The sequence below is a fragment of the Myxocyprinus asiaticus genome, chromosome 5, assembly GCF_019703515.2.
Source record: "Myxocyprinus asiaticus isolate MX2 ecotype Aquarium Trade chromosome 5, UBuf_Myxa_2, whole genome shotgun sequence".
Taxonomy (NCBI): Eukaryota; Metazoa; Chordata; class Actinopteri; order Cypriniformes; family Catostomidae; genus Myxocyprinus; species Myxocyprinus asiaticus.
Window position 1 is genome coordinate 8,333,713 of NC_059348.1, and position 22,387 is coordinate 8,356,099.

The 22,387-nt window shown below is 37.9% G+C and overlaps 1 protein-coding gene across 2 annotated transcripts in view; it reads right to left on the bottom strand.

Moving 5' to 3' along the window:
* Positions 1 to 10,243, bottom strand: part of LOC127440726 (gastrula zinc finger protein XlCGF57.1-like) — a 109,736-nt gene extending 99,493 nt beyond the window's left edge. The window contains exons 1-3 of one of the 2 annotated variants that reach the window (XR_007897179.1): positions 9,843 to 10,243; positions 2,917 to 3,172; positions 957 to 2,645 (exon numbers count right to left, since the gene is read on the bottom strand). The gene's annotated coding sequence lies outside the window, so the exon portion shown is untranslated. The remainder of the gene's footprint in view (positions 1 to 956; positions 2,646 to 2,916; positions 3,173 to 9,842) is intronic. The other variant, XM_051697503.1, reaches the window with a different exon arrangement.
* Positions 10,244 to 22,387: the final 12,144 nt, after the last annotated feature.

Genomic DNA, 22,387 nt, shown 5'->3' on the forward strand with positions numbered 1-22,387 from the left:
AGTGATCGATTGACGTATCACAGCAAGATCTTCCAAGTCAGCAACGACCTTCGTCAGCATTGCCGACATGTTCAACATCTCTCACTACATTTCCGGCACATTCCCGACTAAATCAGCTCCCAGGCTCGGGGCCTGCTTGAGAGCATCAACTTGAGCACGTAAGTGTCTTTTAATGTCTCCAGAGCCCGAGGATTTTGAATTCTTTGACATATTGTCCTCCTAGAACAGTTATTGAACAGAGTGAATCAAATCTCACCAGTTTATACCATAAAAGGTATTAAAACTAGCAAAATGCGCAGAGCTCGCCGTTCACATATCCGATCCTCGCATGGAATCATGTGACTCCCCCCCATGTCTCCTTTATTTAACACAACTGATTCAACTCATCAGCTCATTAGTAAAGACTCTAAAGACCTGAAATGGATTCATCAGATCGGGGAGATTTCCAAAATGCGTTCTGTTGGTGTGTCTCCAGAAACAGCATTGGGAAACACTGCAATAGCTAATGCAGCTCAAGCTCAGTTACAAAGAGTACAAAGTTTAAATTATATGAAAATTTTGCAAAGCATCGACAGATCCTCCTTGGGAGAACTCCAACAAACAAACTGGCCAAAGCAGTCCCCCATCAGTACCATGTTGTGTGTTTGGCTTATAAGACCTGACGTGCTTCTGTGGTAAAATTACGACTTACAAAGTATGTGAAGTACTTTATATTTGTCAAAAGTCCCATATGTGTTTGTTATTTAAGAGGTCCTGTCTCCATCACTTGATCATTGACACTGAATCGCTATTGTATTTGTTTGTGGTGTGTACATCAGTGTAATGTCTCCGCCGGACACAACACAAAGGTTTTGCCCAACTCCAACCAGTGTTTAAAACTCACCCGGAGCAGAATGAAATGTCAGTATCTGTGAAAATTGGTTATGGTAAATTAACATGGGAAACATTAACTTTACCTTTGTTCATTTTGACAACTTTGGACAATGCTTTTTTAGATGATTGTGTAGATTACTTAAATGGCTGAAACTCTTCCCACATGAAGTTCAGTGGTATGGCTTCTCTTCAGTATGCACTCTCTCATGTGATTTCAGGATTGATGATGTAATGAAACTCTTTCCACAAAAAGAACACACATGAGGTTTCTCATTTATGTGACTTGTCATGTGTAGCTTTAGTTGTGATGCACCCAAAAATGTTTTGCCCCACTGATCAGTTAAATGGCTTAAATCCAGAGTGAGAGCGCAGATGAAGTGTTAGATGGCTTGCTTGTGTGAAACTCTTTCCACACTGAGAGCAGGTGAAAGGCTTCTCTCCAGTGTGAATTCTCATGTGACACTGAAGATGTCCTTTCACTCTGAAACTCTTGCCACACTGAGAGCAGGTGAAAGGCTTCTCTCCAGTGTGAATTCTCATGTGACGGTGAAGATTTCTTTTGTGCGCAAAACTCTTTCCACACTGAAGGCAGGTGAAAGGCTTCTCTCCAGTGTGAATTCTCATGTGATACTGAAGATCCCCTTTATGTGCAAAACTCCTTCCACACTGAAGGCAGGTGAAAGGCTTCTCTTCGGTGTGAATTCTCATGTGACGGTGAAGATTTTTTTTATGTGCAAAACTCTTTCCACACTGAAGGCAGGTGAAAGGCTTCTCTCCAGTGTGAAGTTTTAAGTGAGTGTTAAAGTTTCTTTTCTCTATGAAACTCTTGCCACACTGAAGGCAGGTGAAAGGCTTCTCTCCAGTGTGAAGTTTTAAGTGAGTGTTAAAGTTTCTTTTCTCTATGAAACTCTTGCCACACTGAAGGCAGGTAAAAGGCTTCTCTCCCGTGTGAATTCTCATGTGATACTGAAGATTTCTTATATTTGCAAAACTCTTTCCACACTGAAGGCATGTGAAAGGCTTCTCTCCCGTGTGAATTCTCATGTGACGGTCAAGATTTCTTTTATGTGCAAAACTGTTTCCACACTGAAGGCAGGTGAAAGGCTTCTCTCCGGTGTGAATTCTCATGTGATGGTGAAGATTTATTTTATGTGCAAAACTCTTTTCACACTGAAGGCAGGTGAAAGGCTTCTCTCCAGTGTGAATTCTCATGTGACGGTGAATATTTCTTTTATGTGCAAAACTCTTTCCACACTGAAGGCAGGTGAAAGGCTTCTCTCCAGTGTGAAGTTTTAAGTGAGTGTTAAAGTTTATTTTCTCTATGAAACTCTTGCCACACTGAGAGCAGGTGAAAGGCTTCTCTTCAATGTGAATTCTCATGTGATGTTGAAGATTTCTTATATTTGCAATACTCTTTCCACACCGAAGGCATGTGAAAGGCTCCTCTCCGGTGTGAATTCTTATGTGACGGTGTAGACTTCTTTTATGCGCAAAACTCTTTCCACACTGAAGGCAGGTGAAAGGCTTCTCTCCAGTGTGAAGTTTTAAGTGAGCATTAAGGTTTCCTTTTTGTGTGAAACTCTTTCCACAGTGAGAACAGGTGAAAGAATTTTTGGCTCTTGTTCTTCGAGTTCTTTTGTGCGAGAAATTAATTTCAGTCTTCGAGCCACTGAAAGATTCTTCAACAGTGATGAAATTATAAAATGTATGATCGTGAATTTTCTCCTCCCCATCCTTCAGTTCTTGACTCTCCTCTTTCACTTCTATCAAGTCTAAAATGAACAAAGTAAATTAAAAGAAAATCAAATGAACAACAATTTAATGGTAGGTAGTAAGCAGCAAAGGCTAAGTATCTATTTTATGTGATGTTTAACATGCTGAAGGTTCTGTAATATTCATGGAGATACTAGTATTTTTTGTTTAATTATAATTTTACTACTACTATGATTTTCTAACAGCCTCCAGATCTAGTGAACTGTATGAAGCTTTGTTACCTTAACGTTCCTCAACAGTCATTATGAAGAATCAAGAATGGACACCAACCTCTTTGTTCCTCAGTATCTTCATTTTTCATTTTGCATGGTTCTGTAATGCTGATGTCTTCACTCTCTTCTTTAACAAAATTCATTTTTTTCAATAGTATGCCAGTAGAGTTCAATGGTAACACTTTGAGGGTTTTGTTTTTCTTCTTCACTTGTAGGATGATGAAAATAATCACCACATGTGTTGTTGAATTGCAGAGGAGGTGGTTTCACTGCGGGGGTTAATCATAATTGCTGTGTGAATTGGAGGAGCAGATCTGCCAAAAAAAAAAAAAAAAAAAAAAATTCCTTTATTTATAGAGTAACCACTTGTTGTAGGAAATGCCATTAATTTGATGTTGATGATTTGTAACAGAAGCATGAATCCAGACAGGCCAGGTTCTACGGGGGTGCACCCTCAAAAGAATGCTGGAGCAAGGGTTATCACCTGTCCCATAAAATACAGGATCGTCCCATATTTAAAGATGAAATGATGCGTATCGAATCAATACGGAATGCAATTTGTCCCTTATTTAAGCCTGGTCAGATGGCGTCATGGTGAAATCTTTACAGATAGCTAATTTAACATTGACATAATTTGGAAAGTTTCCCTATGGTGGGTAAGCGTAAGGAACCGCCTGAAAAGTCCACACATTGTGCAAAAACTGTGTTCGAAATATATATATATATATATATATATATATATATATATACAGGTGCATCTCAATAAATTAGAATGTCGTGGAAAAGTTCATTTATTTCAGTAATTCAACTCAAATTGTGAAACTCGTGTATTAAATAAATTCAATGCACACAGACTGAAGTAGTTTAAGTCTTTGGTTCTTTTAATTGTGATGATTTTGGCTCACATTTAACAAAAACCCACCAATTCACTATCTCAAAAAATTAGAATACATCAGAAGACCAATAAAAAAACATTTTTAGTGAATTGTTGGCCTTCTGGAAAGTATGTTCATTTACTGTATATGTACTCAATACTTGGTAGGGGCTCCTTTTGCTTTAATTACTGCCTCAATTCGGCATGGCATGGAGGTGATCAGTTTGTGGCATTGCTGAGGTGGTATGGAAGCCCAGGTTTCTTTGACAGTGGCCTTCAGCTCATCTGCATTTTTTGGTCTCTTGTTTCTCATTTTCCTTCTTGACAATACCCCATAGATTCTCTATGGGGTTCAGGTCTGGTGAGTTTGCTGGCCAGTCAAGCACACCAACACCATGGTCATTTAACCAACTTTTGGTGCTTTTGGCAGTGTGGGCAGGTGCCAAATCCTGCTGGAAAATGAAATCAGCATCTTTAAAAAGCTGGTCAGCAGAAGGAAGCATGAAGTGCTCCAAAATGTCTTGGTAAATGGGTGCAGTGACTTTGGTTTTCAAAAAACACAATGGACCAACACCAGCAGATGATATTGCACCCCAAATCATCACAGACTGTGGAAACTTAACACTGGACTTCAAGCAACTTGGGCTATGAGCTTCTCCACCCTTCCTCCAGACTCTAGGACCTTGGTTTCCAAATGAAATACAAAACTTGCTCTCATCTGAAAAGAGGACTTTGGAACACTGGGCAACAGTCCAGTTCTTCTTCTCCTTAGCCCAGGTAAGACGCCTCTGACATTGTCTGTGGTTCAGGAGTGGCTTAACAAGAGGAATACGACAACTGTAGCCAAATTCCTTGACATGTCTGTGTGTGGTGGCTCTTGATGCCTTGACCCCAGCCTCAGTCCATTCCTTGTGAAGTTCACCCAAATTCTTGAATCAATTTTGCTTGACAATCATAAGGCTGCGGTACTCTCGGTTGGTTGTGCATCTTTTTCTTCCACACTTTTTCCTTCCACTCAACTTTCTGTTAACATGCTTGGATACAGCACTCTGTGAACAGCCAGCTACTTTTGCAATGAATGTTTGTGGCTTACCCTCCTTGTGAAGGGTGTCAATGATTGCCTTCTGGACAACTGTCAGATCAGCAGTCTTCCCCATGATTGTGTAGCCTAGTGAACCAAACTGAGAGACCATTTTGAAGGCTCAGGAAACCTTTGCAGGTGTTTTGAGTTGATTAGCTGATTGGCATGTCACCATATTCTAATTTTTTGAGATAGTGAATTGGTGGGTTTTTGTTAAATGTGAGCCAAAATCATCACAATTAAAAGAACCAAAGACTTAAACTACTTCAGTCTGTGTGCATTGAATTTATTTAATACACGAGTTTCACAATTTGAGTTGAATTACTGAAATAAATGAACTTTTCCATGACATTCTAATTTATTGAGATGCACCTGTATATATATATATATATATATATATATATATATGCTCTCTCTCTCTCACATATATATATATATATATACAGTTGTGCTCAAAAGTTTGCATACCCTTGGAGAATTGGCAATTTATGTACCATTTTTAAAGAAAACATGAGTGAGTAGGCAAAACACATTTCTTTTATTTCTTATGGGATTCAAATTCAACTGTAGGTTATAACAGAATGGCACAATCATAAAACAAAACATGGCAACAAAGAAAAAATGAAATGACCCCTGTTCAAATGTCTGCATACCCTTAGTTCTTAATACTGCGTATTGCCCCCTTTAGCATCAATGACAGCGTGCAGTCTTTTGTAATAGTTGTCTATGAGGCCCCAAATTCTTGCAGGTGGTATAGCTGCCCATTCGTCTTAGAAATTTCCTCCAGGTAATGCAAAGTCTTTGGTCGTCTTGCATGAACAGCACGTTTGAGATCTCCCCAGAGTGGCTCGATGATATTAAGGTCAGGAGACTGTGATGACCACTCCACAACCTTCATCTTTTTCTGCTGTAACCACTGGAGGGTCAACTTGGCCTTGTGCTTAGGGTCACTGTCGTGCTTGAAAGTCCAAGAGCGTCCCATGTGCAGCTTTCATGCAGAAGAATGCAAGTTGTCTGCCAGTATTTTCTGATAACATGCTGCATTCATCTTGCCATCAATTTTCACAAGATTCCCTGTGCCTTTAGAGCTCACACACCCCCAAAACATCAGTGAGCCACCACCATGCTTCACAGTGGGGATGATATTCTTTTCACTATAGGCCTCGTTGACCCCTCTTCAAAAATAGCGCTTATCGTTGTGACCATAAAGCTCTATTTTGGTCTCGTCACTCCAAATTACAGTGTGCCAGAAGCTGTGAGGCGTGTCAAGGTGTTGTCGGGCATATTGTAACCAGGCTTTTTTTGTGGCATTGGTGCAGTAAAGGCTTCTTTCTGGCAACTCGACCATGCAGCTCATTTTTGAGCAAGTATCGACGTATTGTGCTCCTTGAAACAATCACACAGTCTTTTTCCAGAGCAGCCTGTATTTCTCCTGAGGTTACCTGTGGGTTTTTCTTTGTATCCCGAACAATTTTTCTGGCAGTTGTGGCTGAAATCTTTCTTGGTCTACCTGACCTTGGCTTGATATCAAGAAATCCCCGAATTTTCCACTTCTTAATAAGTGATTGAACAGTACTGACTGGCATTTTCAAGGCTTTGGATATCTTTTTATATCCTTTTCCATCTTTATAAAGTTCCATTACCTTGTTACGCAGGTCTTTTGACAGTTCTTTTCTGCTCCCCATGGCTCAGTATCTAGCCAGCCCAGTGCATCCATGTGACAGCTAACAAACTCATTGACTATTTATACACAAACACTAATTGCAATTTAAAAAGCCACAGGTGTGGGAAATTAACCTTTAATTGCCATTTAAACCTGTGTGTGTCACCTTGTGTGTCTGTAACAAGGCCAAACATTCAAGGGTATGTAAACTTTTGATCAGGGCCATTTGGGTGATTTATGTTATCATTATGATATAAAAAGGAGCCAAACAATGTGATAATAAATGGCTTCATATGATCACTATCCTTAATTTTTTTTTGCATGATCAGTCATATTTTCAAAATCAATGCCAAAATTTCACAATTTCTGCCAGGATATGCAGTTGAGTGTTTTCCACTGTGAAACATCATCATTTGTTCTAATAACACATATTAAACATTTGGGCACTGAAGACACAAGTTTAAGTTTAGAAAGTGGAATTTTCCCTCATTCATCCATTATGTAGGTCTTTAGCTGCACAATTGTATGGGGTTTTCGTTGCCGTATGGTGTGCTTCATAATGCGCCAGACTTTCTCAGTTGGAGACAGGTCAGGACTGCATGCAGGCCAATCTAGCACCCACACTCTCTGCTTACACAGCCATGCACTTGTAATCTGGCCAGTATGTGGTTTGAAGTTGTCCTGCTGGAAAATATAGGGACATAGTTGAAAAGATGGTGCTGGATGGCAGTATATGTTGCTCCAAAATTTGTACATATCTGTCTGCATTCATGGTGTTCTCACAGATGTGTGATTTGCCCACTGGTTCACCCCTGGCCCATTCAGACACTGGCTTTTGGACCTGATGCTAATAACAGTTTGGATGGTCCTTTTCCTCTTTGGCCTGGATAACACGACAGCTGTGTTTTTCAAAAGCTTCAGACCAAAAAACACAGTTCCACTGTTCTACTTTCCATCTAAGATGAGACCAAGACCAGAGAAGTCGGCAGCACTTCTGGACAGTGTTGATGTATAGCTTCTGCTTTGCATAGTAAAGTCTTAACTTGCATCTGTGGAAGCGGCTGTGAATGGTGCTGACTAACAAATGTTTACTAAAGTTATCCCAAACCATGTTCATGATATCCATTACAGATGAATGCTGTTTTTTAAGGCAGTGACATCTGAGGGATCAGAGATCACGCACATTCAGAAGTGGTTTTCGTTTTGCCCTTTACGCACTGAGATTTGACCATATTCCTTGAATCTTTTAACTATATTGTGCACTGTAGAGGGTGAAATGCTCAAAATCCTTCCAATTTGTCTTTGGGGAACATTGTTCTCAAAGTGCTGGATTATTTGCTGAAGCATCTCTTGGCAAATTGACAAGGCTTGAACGATCCTTGCTCTTGAAGGACTAGGCTGTTTTGGAGGCTCCTGTATACAGTACTATGGCACAACTGCCTCACCTGTTTAACATTTCCTGTTTCACATCGCCTTGTTATTTCAACTCGTCAAATTGTTATTAGTCTTAAATTGACCCTGTCACAACTTTTTTGGAGTGTGTTGCAATCATCTGATTTGAAATTACTGTACATTTTCAAAAAAACCTATGAAATTCACAAGGTAAACCATCATATAATGTGTAGTTGCAGTGCTTTTAATATAGCAAAGGGTGAACATAATTTACAAATCACTCCTTTTTGTTTTTATTCACATTTTCATACTTTATAATCCCAGCATCCCTACTGACTAATGCATCATTTATTTCAAGTTAACCTGTTCTTTCATTCGCTTCATTGTCTGTGTAGATGTTCACTACCGGTCAAAACTTTTGAAACAATTGACTGAAATATTTCTCATGATCTTAAAAATCTTTTGATCTGAAGGCGTATGCTTAAATGTTTGAAATGAGTTTTGTAGACAAAAATATAATTGTGCCACAATATTAATTTCTTTCATTACAAAACTAAAACGTAATAAAAAAATAAAAGATTTTTGAATAGATGAGTTGGACTAAATAAATAAAGAAAAGCAGCCAGTAAGTGCACAACATAGATGGGAACTCCTTCAATACTGTTTAAAAAGCATCCCAGGGTGATACCTCAAGAAGTTGGTTGAACATGTACATCGAGAGTACATGTCTGCAAATTCTAGGCACAGGGTGACTACTTTGAAGAGGCTAATATATAACACAGTTTTGATTTATTTTGGATTTTTAGTCACAACGTAATTCCCATAGTTCCATTTATGTTATTCCATAGTTTTGATGACTTTACTATTATTCTAAAATGTGAATAATAATAATATATATATAAATAAAATAAAGAATAAGTGTTTCAAAATTTTTGACTGGTAGTGTAGGTTGAAATGGTACATATGAATTGTGGATATAGTGATTAATCTCATGTATAAACAGGATGCAGTGTGAATGTGGTAATTAACCAGTTTTATAGTGCTTCATTTTGTTGGTGTTCAGCACGTTCAACTCCAGCAGCTCAAGTGGGGAAACACACAACAAAATACTGGATATAAATCCATATCTAACATCTTCTAACCAGATGTTTCTCTAGATATGTATTCTTCTGTTTATATCTAACACTGTTAATATCTTGCAGGGTTATTTTTATTTCATATTGTTTCTGTCAAGAGTGTGCTTTCATAAAATAGTTTGGAAACATCTTCATGATGTTCATTGACGAGATTAATACTGATTATACAGTATAGATTGTATTTTTATTTATTTTTTTGGTGGAGAGGATGGTGCCTTTTTTCTTGGTTTGGGCCACTGCCCCTCAATTTGACTGTGCACGTCCCTGCGTACAACAACAATTAATACCATTATTCTGGTTACGCCTTTACTCCAAAAAGAAGTTTAAATGCTCCATAGAGTGCGGTTTCAAATACTTCAGTGCACAATATTTGCTCTTGTATTGCACTGCATTTAGCTAATTCTGCACATGTCATTTATTTTAACTATCATTGATGTCCTCCTCTTTATGGTAAAATATTGTGTGCACACAATCAGACTCGAGCGTATCGTAAAACTTTCTGATAGACCTACTGGTCTTTATTATATTGATTTATGCTCATTTCTTTTCAAGTTTGCAGCTCTTGTGAGCTTGACATCTCTTATCTCCAGAACAAAATCCTATATTGCCTAATCAAATTAATTCATGAGAATAAAAGTCTACAACAGGCCAGTCATACACAAAAAAAAAAAGAAGAAGAAGAAGAAGAAGAAAATGTCCCTACACATTTAAGGCTGTTTCAAACAATCCTGCACCAAACAAACATTTCCAATCCCCAGCAGTTACTCACAAGATCTGGAGAAACAAAGATTAAACAATAAAAAAGTATCTATACAAGCATATTTAAATATCAACTTACATAAGTGATGAACAAAATAATTTCCTCAATCAGGACTTTAGATGGATTGACAAAATCAACATGAACATACAACAACAATACTTGCGTCTTCACTCTTCTTCTGTCTCACATTTCTACACAACTCTGTGAAATACTCGCTGTTTATCACCCTCTGGAGGCAGGGATGAGTATTACACCCATGAAAATGAATCATTAACAGGCTTGAGACTGTTACAAGAGTTTGACACCTGTATTAACGTGTTCAACTTTAACTTTCGTAGTGAAATTCTGCAGGCGAAGAAGACATGGGCAGATGTCAAGTGTGTGTGAGATCCGCAAAAACAATTGCCAAGAAGCCTCTTTTTTTTTTTTTTTTACTGCACTTTATCTTGTAAGAGAGTGAGGTTATAAAGAAACTCTTATGCTCGTCCATTGCGGCTGCTGCGTTATGCCGAACGAGCCACGACAGGCTAAAAAGGGCTGCAAAACGCTGTCGCGATATGCAGAAAAGGACAGTGACACACACTGCAATTCCTCGACTTTTGATTGCATTTATTTGTGAAATTAAAATGGCTGTAAGCTGGCTAATTTCAATGATTTGTCTCAATACTCTCCACATTTTACCAAAACTTAAGGTTGAATAAAATTAGGGACATAGGTATGCTACACAATTAGCGATAATCACACATTTCTGTATGGAAACGGCTTAAGATTTATTAAAACAGATTTATTAAAACAGATTTATTTTGCGATAAACAAAAACCTATGCGACAAAGTGTTTATTTATTTATTTATTTAGTTTGACGTCATCATGCACACCATTTTTATCGATAAAGGCCATTTGAATGGATACAGGTAGAAGACTTGTTTTCACTTTGTCGATAACAAAACAGTGCGAAAAGTGGATGGAAACTAGGTTAATGTTGAATCAACATTCACTATTTGGTCAGTACATCAGTATGTTATTAGGTTGAAAAAAGAACATCAATTCAACGTCGAAATGAGGTTGACTCATTAACATTTACCGCCGACCCATTTGGTCGAAATCATAATGTTTGTTCTATGTTGAAACATAGTTAGAAAAAAAAAAAACTTAATTCTGCGCATGCGCAGTATTTAAATCTACAACGGACCAACTTTCAGAGGACGCATTGCTAGAAAAAGGTAAGCATAAATGTATTATTCTTCATCATTTTACACAATGGTTTGTGTTGAATATCACTTTAGATTTGAATTGTTTTATCCTTCAGTGTTTTAAAAAAACATTCCACCTTTGTAATTAAATGTAATTAAATTTCCACACCGCCAGTCTTCCATGAGGCAGCCGTAACTGAGGTAAATTTAGATAATTCACAATGTTGGACTCATTTCAGTTGTTGTACATTGTCAACTTCAACATAATAAATTTCACTCATATTTTCTAAACTTTAACTTTTATTTATTAATTTATCTGTCTATCGCTCGCGAATGTCCTATGACGCGCACGCAAGCCTGCAGTGATGCCATGCGTGCCATACTGAGTAAATGATACACAAGGTGAATAGAAATGTCATTACCTTCTCAAAGACTGTTTTAAATTTAGGTACAAAACCCTGTGGCATTGTGCACCACAGAGGTCCAACGGAGTATGGCGAGTAATATAAATTGTTATATAAACTGACCTGGGAAGCAGTTGGTGTCATTTGTATTTTAACTAAAGGATTAAATATGATGATTGTAGGATGACGATTAGTAGGTGGACAGGTAATAATATGGTTTAATAATGTCAGTTGTACAGTTGAAGTCAGAAGTTTACATACACCTTAGCCAAATACATTTAAACTCAGTTTTCCACAATCATAGAAAACATTCCCTGTCTTAGGTCAGTTAGGATCACTACTTTATTTTAAGAATGTGAAATGTCAGAATAATTGTAGAGAGAATGACTTCAGCTTTTATTTCATTCATCACATTCCCAGTGGGTCAGAAGTTTACATACACTTTGTTAGTATTTGATAGCATTGCCTTTAAATTGTTTAATTTGGGTCAAGCGTTTTGGGTAGCCTTCCACAAGCTTCTCACAATAAGTTGCTGGAATTTTGGCCCATTCCTCCAGACAGAACTGGTGTAACTGTGTCAGGTTTGTAGGCCTCCTCGCACATGCTTTTTCAGTTCTGTCCACAAATTTTCTGTTAGATTGGGGTCAGGGCTTTGTGATGGCCACTCCAATACCTTGACTTTGTTTTCCTTAAGCCATTTTGCCACAACTTTGGAGGTATGTTTTGGTCATTTGCCAGCCCCATGCTTCACGGTTGGGATGGTGTTCTACAGCTTGCAAGCCTCACCCTTTTTCCTCCAAACATAACGATTGTCATTATGGCCAAACAGTAAAATTTTAGACCAGAGGACATTTCTCCAAAAAGTAAGATCTTTGTCCCCATGTGCACTTGCAAACTGTAGTCTGGCTTTTTTATGGTGGTTTTGGAGCAGTGGCTTCTTCCTTGCTGAGCACTCTTTCAGGTTATGTCAATATAGGACTTGTTTTACTGTGGATATAGATACTTGTGTACCTGTATCCTCCAGCATCTTCACAAGGTCCTTTGCTGTTGTTCTGGGATTGATTTGCATTTTTCACACCAAACTATGTTCATCTCTAGGAGACAGAATACGTCTCCTTCCTGAGCGGTATGATGGCTGCGTGGTCCCATGGTGTTTATACTAAGGATGTGCGAGACTAGTTGACTAAACAGTTCTGATGCTGCTGGTCGACACTGGAATTACTAGTCGGTTAGTATTTTCCCCCATTAAACTGATGATAATTTTTACACATTTATGTTTGGCTTTATACAGAGGCTGCACTTAAATTACTGCCATATTAATGTTACATATTTTAAATAGAATTAATAATACAAATATTATTTAAAAGAGGATTTCTGGAGCAGATACAGAGTTTAATTTCACCTCAGGCTGCGCGTGTTTCTTCCCTTTCTCGCGCGGCATGCGCAGGAAAATGTCCTCTCGCTAGACAAGCAAACTCAGCAAAGTAGTTGTGAAATCACTTCGGTGGTGCGGGAATCGGCTTTCCAAATGTTTGAAAGTTCCTATGGATGTTTTCACATTTGAGTCTTCTTTAAATCTGTGCATGCTTGTAAGTTATTTTTCCGCTGAGCAGGCTTTTTCAAGCGCAGGACAGGCGCCTCAGGTGAGTTAAGTCCCGTCTTTCACCGGACCATGTCGACATGTTAATATTACTCATCAAAAAATTTATGCTTTTGAGTAAGTAGCCTAGAAAATAACTGTTTTAGACTAGGTATGCCATTTTTTTTTTAATCTGCTGATTAAGAATGCTATTTTCAACGAGGTGCAGAGTGCTTAACATGTTAAACTATCTTTTATTCTGTGTGCACGTCATGTTAAGAGTACATTAGGTTTATTGCAGGGTACATCACAGGCCTATTTTTTCTGTCCTATAGCTATTTTATTTTTTTATTTTTTTTACACATCGTAACTGTTATTGGTTAACGTTTACCAAACAGCTGTCATATTAGATCAATGGTTAACGCACGACTGCACGTCGTGAAATACGCGCAACTTTTCAGCGCATTTTTTTTTTCTCTCTCATAGATTTGGCTTAGTCTACCTGTTAATTATTTTCAACAATGTTCTGAATGTTTTAATATGTTAAGTAACTTTCACTTGGTGATTTCCGTTTAGAACAGACTTTTAATGGTTGTTCCATTGATCCTGCACTATTCATTCAATTGTTTTCAATAAATATGTCTATTAAATATTCGCTAATGTTGATTCAGTGAATGCGTGTCATGTTCTATATTTAATGTACAATGATCATAATTCAAGGTGAGCACTTCGCAGATAAATGCCCCTTTTCAGTGGAATTTAGCATCGGATTTGGAATAGATTAAGTATTTTAAATGGGTCGCATAAACACTTTTTTTTTTTTTTTACTGTTTTCTGAAGGTTGGTTTCTCTTTAGACTAGTCGACAAGTCGGTTACAAAACTTCCGTTTAAACGACAGACAAATTAGTCGTAGCGCACATCCCTAGTTTATACTTGCATACTATTGTTTGTACAGATGAACGTGGTACCTTCAGGCATTTGGAAATTGCTCCCAAGGATGAACCAAACTTGGGGAGGTCCACAGTTTTTTTTTCTGAGGTCTTGGCTGATTTCTTTTGATTTTCCCATGATGCCAAGCAAAGAGGCACTCTTTGAAGGTAGGCCTTAATATACTTCCACAGGTACACCTCCAGTTGACTCCAATTAGCCTATCAGAATCTAAAATAGGCTTTACTTCATTTCCTGAAATTTTACAAGCTGCTTAAAGGCACAGTTATCTTAGTGAATGTAAACTTCTGACCCACTGGAATTGTGATATAGTCAATTAAAAGTGAAACAATCTGTCTGTAAACAATTGCTGGAAAAATTACTGGTGTCATGCAAAGTAGATGTCCTGAGGGGCATCAGAAAATGGTTTGAGTTCTAGGGCTGAGAAAGAACATTATAAGTAACATTGCTAACACTGTTCTACATTACAGAGAAATACTAAACCGTAATAATGAGCCTTTAAAATATACATTTTACAAGGCTAAAACCAGCAAGGAGACTGTCTGAACATTTTGTTAATTTATAGAGAGAAATGCACATTAGGGTTGTGCCGACAGACGATGATCTCGGGGATCGACGATGGTGAGAGTGATCGCTGTTGCCTTTGAAATTGTCAAGACGATATTTGGCTTGTTTTCCCATGTATTAAATTATCATTATTATTATTATTATTATTATTATTATTATTAGGCTATTATTATAATCAAATTAATATTACAAATAATTTGCCCATAGAGACACACAGACACGCGCTTGAAGAAACACACTTTATTATATTATTAAGAACAGATGACAGCCGTCTACGCGCATGTATGACGCGCTGTTTGTACGGAGGCGTGCAATCTTGTGGAACACGCACATGTAAAAGGTTCTCACTCTTTCTTTTGTTTCTTTTGTTATGATAATAGTATCGTATATGAGTGCTGCAAATGACCTCAGACATCTCAGCTCAGGAGGTGCTTTGAGTTCAGTTCGCTTTATTTCCACAGAGCAGTTCATTGTGACCACAACTCTACAGCCTATACATCTGTGATTAAAACATAAAATAATACAAAAACACGTTCACCCCGAACCGTGATTATTATCATTATAATTATTTGTACATTTATAATTTTTTTTGTCTTCATTTGTGCAAGTACTTTTACGCCTGCATGTTTAGACGGATACTTGCTTGACGATAAATGGAAAGGTTACTTATATATATATATATATAAATCATCAAGGAGGGAACAAAATTAATTTATTTACACACATGATGTATTTTCCTGGACAATGAAATACAACACACATTTTAAATGCACTTAATTTTTGTCCAGTTTCATTTGAATTTTAAGTTCAAATAAATAAATAATAAAGTTCAAAGTTTGTAATCAAGGTGTCTTGCTTTATTGTGTAGGCTTAACCCTAACTCTGCTTAAAGGAATAGTTCACCCAAAAATGAAAATTTGCTGATAATTTACTAACCTTTTTGACAGTCCAAAATGCATATTTAGGGTGCATCAATATAATCCACACAACTCCACTTGACAAATAAAGTTCTTCTGAACCCAAACGATTATTTTTAGAAACAAAACAATATATACTTTAACTACAAATGTTCGCTTCCGTACATCTCTGTGACGCACGCTCATGAGAGGGATGACGTAAGCTCGTTGGAAAGGTCACGTTGAGGAGGCAGGAAGCGCTCTCACACTTGGTTTCACTAACTACAACTTGTGTGGCTTGAATTCCTGACAGTCATACAGCCTATATATTTCTGCTAAAGAAAAATTAAGCAAATTTTCTTTTTTGGGTGAACTATTCCTTTAACAAAAATGACCCCATAGTACCACCTAGCATCCAACCAGCGGTAATACCAGTCGGTTTCCTGTGGAGTTTTTTTTTTTTCCTCTCTCGCTCTCGACCAACCGACCAATCAAAGCTTGTTCAACCAAGACTCTTCTCATCGACTAACGTTTGGTTTACTATTAGGGGGCAGCCCTAAAAAAATTAGCTCTAATGACTTCAACCTAAGTGTATGTAAAATTCTGACTTCAACTGTACATATTTCTCTATTTCAGAGAGACATGTGCAGTGCCTTACCCCCATTTTATTTTATTTTTTTAGGGATTGTCTTTGCAGTAAATCCACCACAAAGAGGCTCCACTTCAGAAGACAGTGGTATTCTTTTTAAGTATTGCACTGTAATGCCAAATATCTCAAAATAATGTTTGATATACTGTAGGGTGGAGTTAAAATAGAATGACCTGTTATTTCTGTATAATTCTTGAATTTACATTGAGACTTGATTTTATTACGGAATGACCCACTGTTGAAATGCAGTTTCACTGTGATTGGTGCCTTTTCTTTTACCTTTAGGGAGGAACTCCTCAACAGTTACATCACAGCACAATGAATGGTAAAGGCTTTCTTATCCTTGATTACAGTTTTCCATCTTTGTAGATTTTATCTTACCAAAGGGGGGTTGCAAATGCATAGTCTCAGTCTCAGATGGCATGCCCACAGTCTGTGTACTAACCATCTGATGCTTACAGCACACAAAACTGGAAACGCTTTTTCAACCAAATCTGATTGGCTGACTTCTACAGGATTTCTGAAAGCTTAGTTTGTGCTGGTCCAGGTGGAAGCACGAGTCGAGTTCACAAGGTTCTGTGTTAATAAAATGAACGCTTTTGAGGACTAAATAATCACAGAATTTGCCCAAGTTTGCCAGGTTAGTCGCATCAACACTTTTTTGAAGATATTCAGCATTTGGTTTGAGGCACATAGCAGAAAGTAAAGTGGATATCCATGAGCAGAGCTGTATATTCTGCTTTGTTTATTTAGTTATGTCTGTGAAATACTCTGTAATGAGGTTCTGTGTTGTACTTACACTCACTACGCATTTTCCTGTGTGTTTTCTATGCAATCCCTCGCGGAGACTCACGCGCCATTATATAAATTATTTATTAATTATTTATGCTGGTTTTTTATTAATATATGAGCCGTCTCCGATAACCCCTCCCCTGAACATCACATAATTATAAAACCAGCTGTGACTGGTTGCTTTACATGTCAGTTAGATGGCTTTTCCTGCCTAAGTGGGTGGTTCTTTGCCAATGATAGCTGCGATAGACCCCAGACCTTTGCTGTTTAAGTCAAAGGTCTGGCTATGCGAGACTAGCAAATGCATGGATGAAGCATACATGGTGCAGAACAGGGATGCTGCGGTGTGAGACTTTGACCGTTAGATTACGGTCTAAGAAATAATTGCGGTTAACTGGTTTTAAAATTATTTGCAAATTTCCTTTTTACGCAACAGCACTGAGGCAAAAAAGGAATATCATATCACAATTGAATGTGTAAGTGGATGCATTTCTTAGGGATATATGGACTCTAAGCACAGCCATACAAAAGGAAAACACAGCTAAATACACAATAAATAAAGAGAAGGTATTTATTAAGAGACGCAACACCACTTATCTGTATCCCAGGTGCAAATTGAGCTTCAATATAACTGGAGTACTTTGAGTCGCTTCAGAGCTGCATAACAGTAAGATTATTGTGGATGCACAACATGTAGTTTATGGCATACAACATTTTTGTCTTCTGCAGTTTATTAAAGCGATCCACTGTCTGTCAGACACCCCACTATAAAGAATTGACAACAGACTCCATAAAAATACTGTCTTTTAATCTGTACACAAAATCTCACAAACCTGTGGACTATGCACAATAACGGGAACATTGCTTAAAGCAGGCTATTTAAAGTCCAATAATGATTAAAAATGACATTTATTGTTGAATGCGGTGAATTTGTAATACGCAACTTCTCGAAGTTGAAACACCGACAGTATCTACACGTAAATGTATACCGTGCACTTTTAGAATGCTTAAACATTACAAAAAGTTGCTTTTTGGTAGACACGTGTCTGGTAGATCGAATTACTCATGTTTTGGAGTTTTTGTAAAGTAGCCCCAGTTTCATGTGAATTAAAAGTTCATGTTCAGTCCATGACACCCGACCAAGCACCACGCGGTCGCTGTCCGCACAGAAATTTGGCCAACTTACTCACTGCTCATCGCTTTAGTCTCTCAAGTGCTGTATCACTCAGGATACGAAAACCTTTGTAGGGTTTTATAGGCATCAGAGAGTTGTTACAGTACTGGGAATTCTCCTGTGACCACATAAGATTTGATACTGAAATGGGTCACATGGCAATATTTGAATTGCATTGTTTTTTGTTTTTTTTATTGCAGGTCTTCTGTTTTTCTGTGAGCCCCAGTTCAAGACAGAGAACATACAAATGTTGGCCTTAACCAGTGTCAACCTAGACAGATGTCTGTTCCAGTCCTACTTACACCACACAAGACTCTTTTCTGCTTTTATATGGATGACTGTATACTTGCTAGTTCTCTTTCAAATTAGATGTATGCAAATACAACAAACTGAATATTGCAAGTGCAAAGAACTTGATCCAGTTGCAGAGAATCCCTTACGTTAAAGGATAGTTCACCCAAAAATGAAAATTCTCTCATCATTTACTCACATCGTGCCATCGCAGATGTGTATGACTTTTTCCTTTTGCAGAACACAACATTTTTTTGTGATTAAAATGTTTTATTGATTCATACGGTAAACAAAACAAAATATTTAAACCCCACTATTACCCCTCCCCTCCCAATCCCCAACCCCACCCTGACCCTCAACAAATATTTCTGTGGTCACACGAGTATATACACACAAATTTATAATAAATCACACACATTTATAACTACATCTCTCTCTCCACTGCCCATCCCTGAGAGCCCTCCAAGAACGCCAAATAGTTGCTCCATTCCCTAACAAACGAATCCAAGTTCCCCAGTCTTCTAGATGACACTTCCTCGAAAGCCGCCACCATCTCCATGCACCACTCCTGAAATGGGGGTGCTCCAGCCAACTTCCATCCCCTTAAAAAATTTGTCTGGCAATCATAACACTGCTTAGGACCCAATTTTTTGTGTTTATTCCCTATATTGATGACCGCTTCTTCGACTAAAATACAGAGTCTGGGGCAAAATTACATTTGAGTTCCCAATACATCACACATAAAACTCTGAACCCTCAACCAAAATTCTTGGATCTTAACACACCACCAAACAACATGGGTTGTTTCCCCATCTTCTGATTGGCATCGCCAGCAGGTGGGTGTGTCTTTAAGACCAAGCCTATACAATCTAGAGGGTGTCCAATAGAATATGTAAAATCTTGAATTGCATAAGGCGTACTCTTGTATCTCTAGATTCAGACTTGATGTTTTTAAGGATCCTAGCCCACAATCCCTCCTCCAATACCAAGTTTAAATCTTTCTCCCATAATCTCTTGATAGAAGTTAAAGCATAAAGATGGAAACTTAAGACTATGCATAAAATTGTTTGCAAGAATAATGTCATCTATAAGAATGCTGCAAATGATCTCCGATCATCTCATGAGGTGCTGTGAGTTTAGTTTGCTTTATTTCCATGGATTAGTTCGCTCCTACACATTGTGAACGCAACTCTGTAGGTTCAGTAATATATATATACAGGTATATTTGTATTAAAGAGATGAAAGTTGTTAAATAATAAAGTAATACAAAACACGTTCACCTTAAACCTAAAATTTAGTTCTATTTTCTTTTCTTTAGGCAGCATTAACTGTATTACCAAAACGCAATACAAACACATTCGATAAGAACACACATTTGGCAGCATTATTTGGGAACACAAGGGACGTTATTAGGATCATTTATGATGATGATTATTATAATTATCTTTACATTTATAATTGTCGTTAGTTATTAATTTGTAGGCTGTTAGTAATTTTTCACCTGGTGTCCTTGATGGATACTTGCGTGATAGCAAATGGGGCCGTTGGAGATGGTAAATGTTTGGATTTGGGGAGGTGGTTATATACAAAATATTTTAATCACTTCATTATTTTAATTGCTTTTTACTTTTTGTTTAAAGTGCCATTTGAATTTAGAAATGTGTTTTAAGTTTGCGTTTCAATAAATTTTCATTTTTAAAATGAAATCAATAAATTCACCGTCCCTTGGCAGGGGGGTTGACAATATAATCGATATCACAATATTTTAAAGGCGATTATCGTTAAAATATTTTTACATATCATCCAGCCCAAAAGGGAAGTTACATTTTTCATGAACAATTGTAAAATGAAGTAATTTTATGGAGACCTGCACAAACACGTGTACTCAATTCCATATTGCTATATGTTACCTATTAATTTTTGCATATTTGTTTGAATAGTCTATGGGCAATATAAACATTGTATTTTATTGAAAAACTTTGTTTTTGAAAATACTAAATTATTCATTTGTGCTATGGCTCTTTCAAAATAAATGCATCAACCAAAAATAAAAATAAAAATTGGCAACTTAGTGAAAAAAGGTTCCCGACCCCTGGTCTAGCTGGATCAGGGGAACTGGATGGTAACTCTTACACTCGCTTGGATCTTTGTCCTTTTTAAGAATCAGACTGATCCGGGCTTGTATCATGGCTGGCGGAAGCTTTCCATTCTTTAATGATTCCATATAAACTTCTAGCAAAAGTGGAGCCAATTCTGTGGCATAAGATCTTAAAAACTCAGTGGCAAAACCACCTGGCCCCGGAGCCTTGCCTGTAATCAAGGCCTTAATTACCTTGCCAAGCCCCTCCAAGGTCATCTCAGAATCAAGAGAATTTTTTTTTCTCAGCCGTCAGTTTAGGAAGTTCTAATTGTTCCACAAAGATTCTAATATCCTCATCAGTAGACGAAGATGTGGAACTATAGAGATCAAGCAGATTTCACTGAGGGAATGGTAGAAAAAGACTCTGTTTTAAATATTTAGCCAGAAGTTTTCCTGCCTTGTCCCCTGACTCAAAGTATGACTGTCTTGCCCTGAATAGCCAAAACTCCACCTTCCGCGACAAAATAGCATTATATCTGTATTTCAATCGAGTCAGTTCTCTGAGGCCATCAGACAACATTCTGCGCTTCAGCTCTGCTTCGGCACTTTTCATATTCCCTTCCAACTCCACAAGTTCTCGTGCTTTGGATTTTTTGGTGAATGAGGCATACTGTATGATCCGGCTCCTAAGAACTGCCTTAAGTGCCTCCAAAGCCATGCCCACAGAGGATACTGAGGACCAGTTGCTCTCCATACAAACGTTGCTTTCAGCCTTTAGCATTTGTTTGAATTCAGGATTTTGCAAAAGGAATACATTAAAGCGCCAACTATATGATTTCCTTTTCTCCATATATGGCAACACCTCTAAACTCACCCGAGTTTGAGACTGAGACTAAAATGTTTCCAATTGAGCAATCAACAACAGATGAAATGAGGGACTTAGATTATATATATATATAAAATCTTATGGACTGTTGAATTTTTTTTTTTATAGTCCCTACCAGATGGATTCAAAAGTCTCCAAATATCTGTAAAACCAAGAATTGTACACATCCTGTGAAGCGTCAATGTTGCTCTAGGGGGCTGGCACACTTTTGCTTCACTATGATCAATGACTGAGTCAATCAAAAGATTAAAATCTCCTCCCAATATTACACAGTTGTCCTTAAAAGTTTGCATACCCTTGGAAAATTGGTAATATATGTACCGTTTTTAAAGAAAACATGAGTGAGCAGGCAAAACACATTTCTTTTATTTCTTATGGGATTCATATTCAATTGTAGGTTATAACAGAATGGCACAATCATAAAACAAAACATGGCAACAAAGAAAAAATTAAATGACCCCTGTTCAAAAGTCTGCATACCCTTAGTTCTTAATACTGTGTATTGCCCCCTTTAGCATCAATGACAGCATGCAGCCTTTTGTAATAGTTGTCTATAAGGCCCAAAATTCTTGCAGGTGGTATAGCTGCCCATTCGTCTTGGCAAAATGCCTCCAGGTCATGCAAAGTCTTTGGTCGTCTTGCATGAACCGCACGTTTGAGATCTCCCCAGAGTGGCTTGATGATATTTAGGTCAGGAGACTGTGATGGCCACTCCAGAACCTTCAACTTTTTCTGCTGTAACCACTGGAGGGTCAACTTGGCCTTGTGCTTAGGGTCATTGTCATGCTGGAAAGTCCAAGAGCATCCCACGTGCAGCTTTCGTGCAAAAGAATGCAAATTGTCTGCCAGTATTTTCTGATAACATGCTGCATTCATCTTGCCATCAATTTTCACAAGATTCCGTGCCTTTAGAGCTCACACACCCCCAAAACATCAGTGAGCCACCACCATGCTTCATAGTGGGGATGGTATTCTTTTCACTATAGGCCTTGTTGACCCCTCTCCAAACATAGCACTTATGTTTGTGACCCTAAAGCTCTATTTTGGTCTCATCACTCCAAATTAGAGTGTGCCAGTAGCTGTGAGGCATGTCAAGGTGTTGTCGGGCATATTGTAACCGGGCTTTTTTGTGGCATTGGTGCAGTAAAGGCTTCTTTCTGGCAAC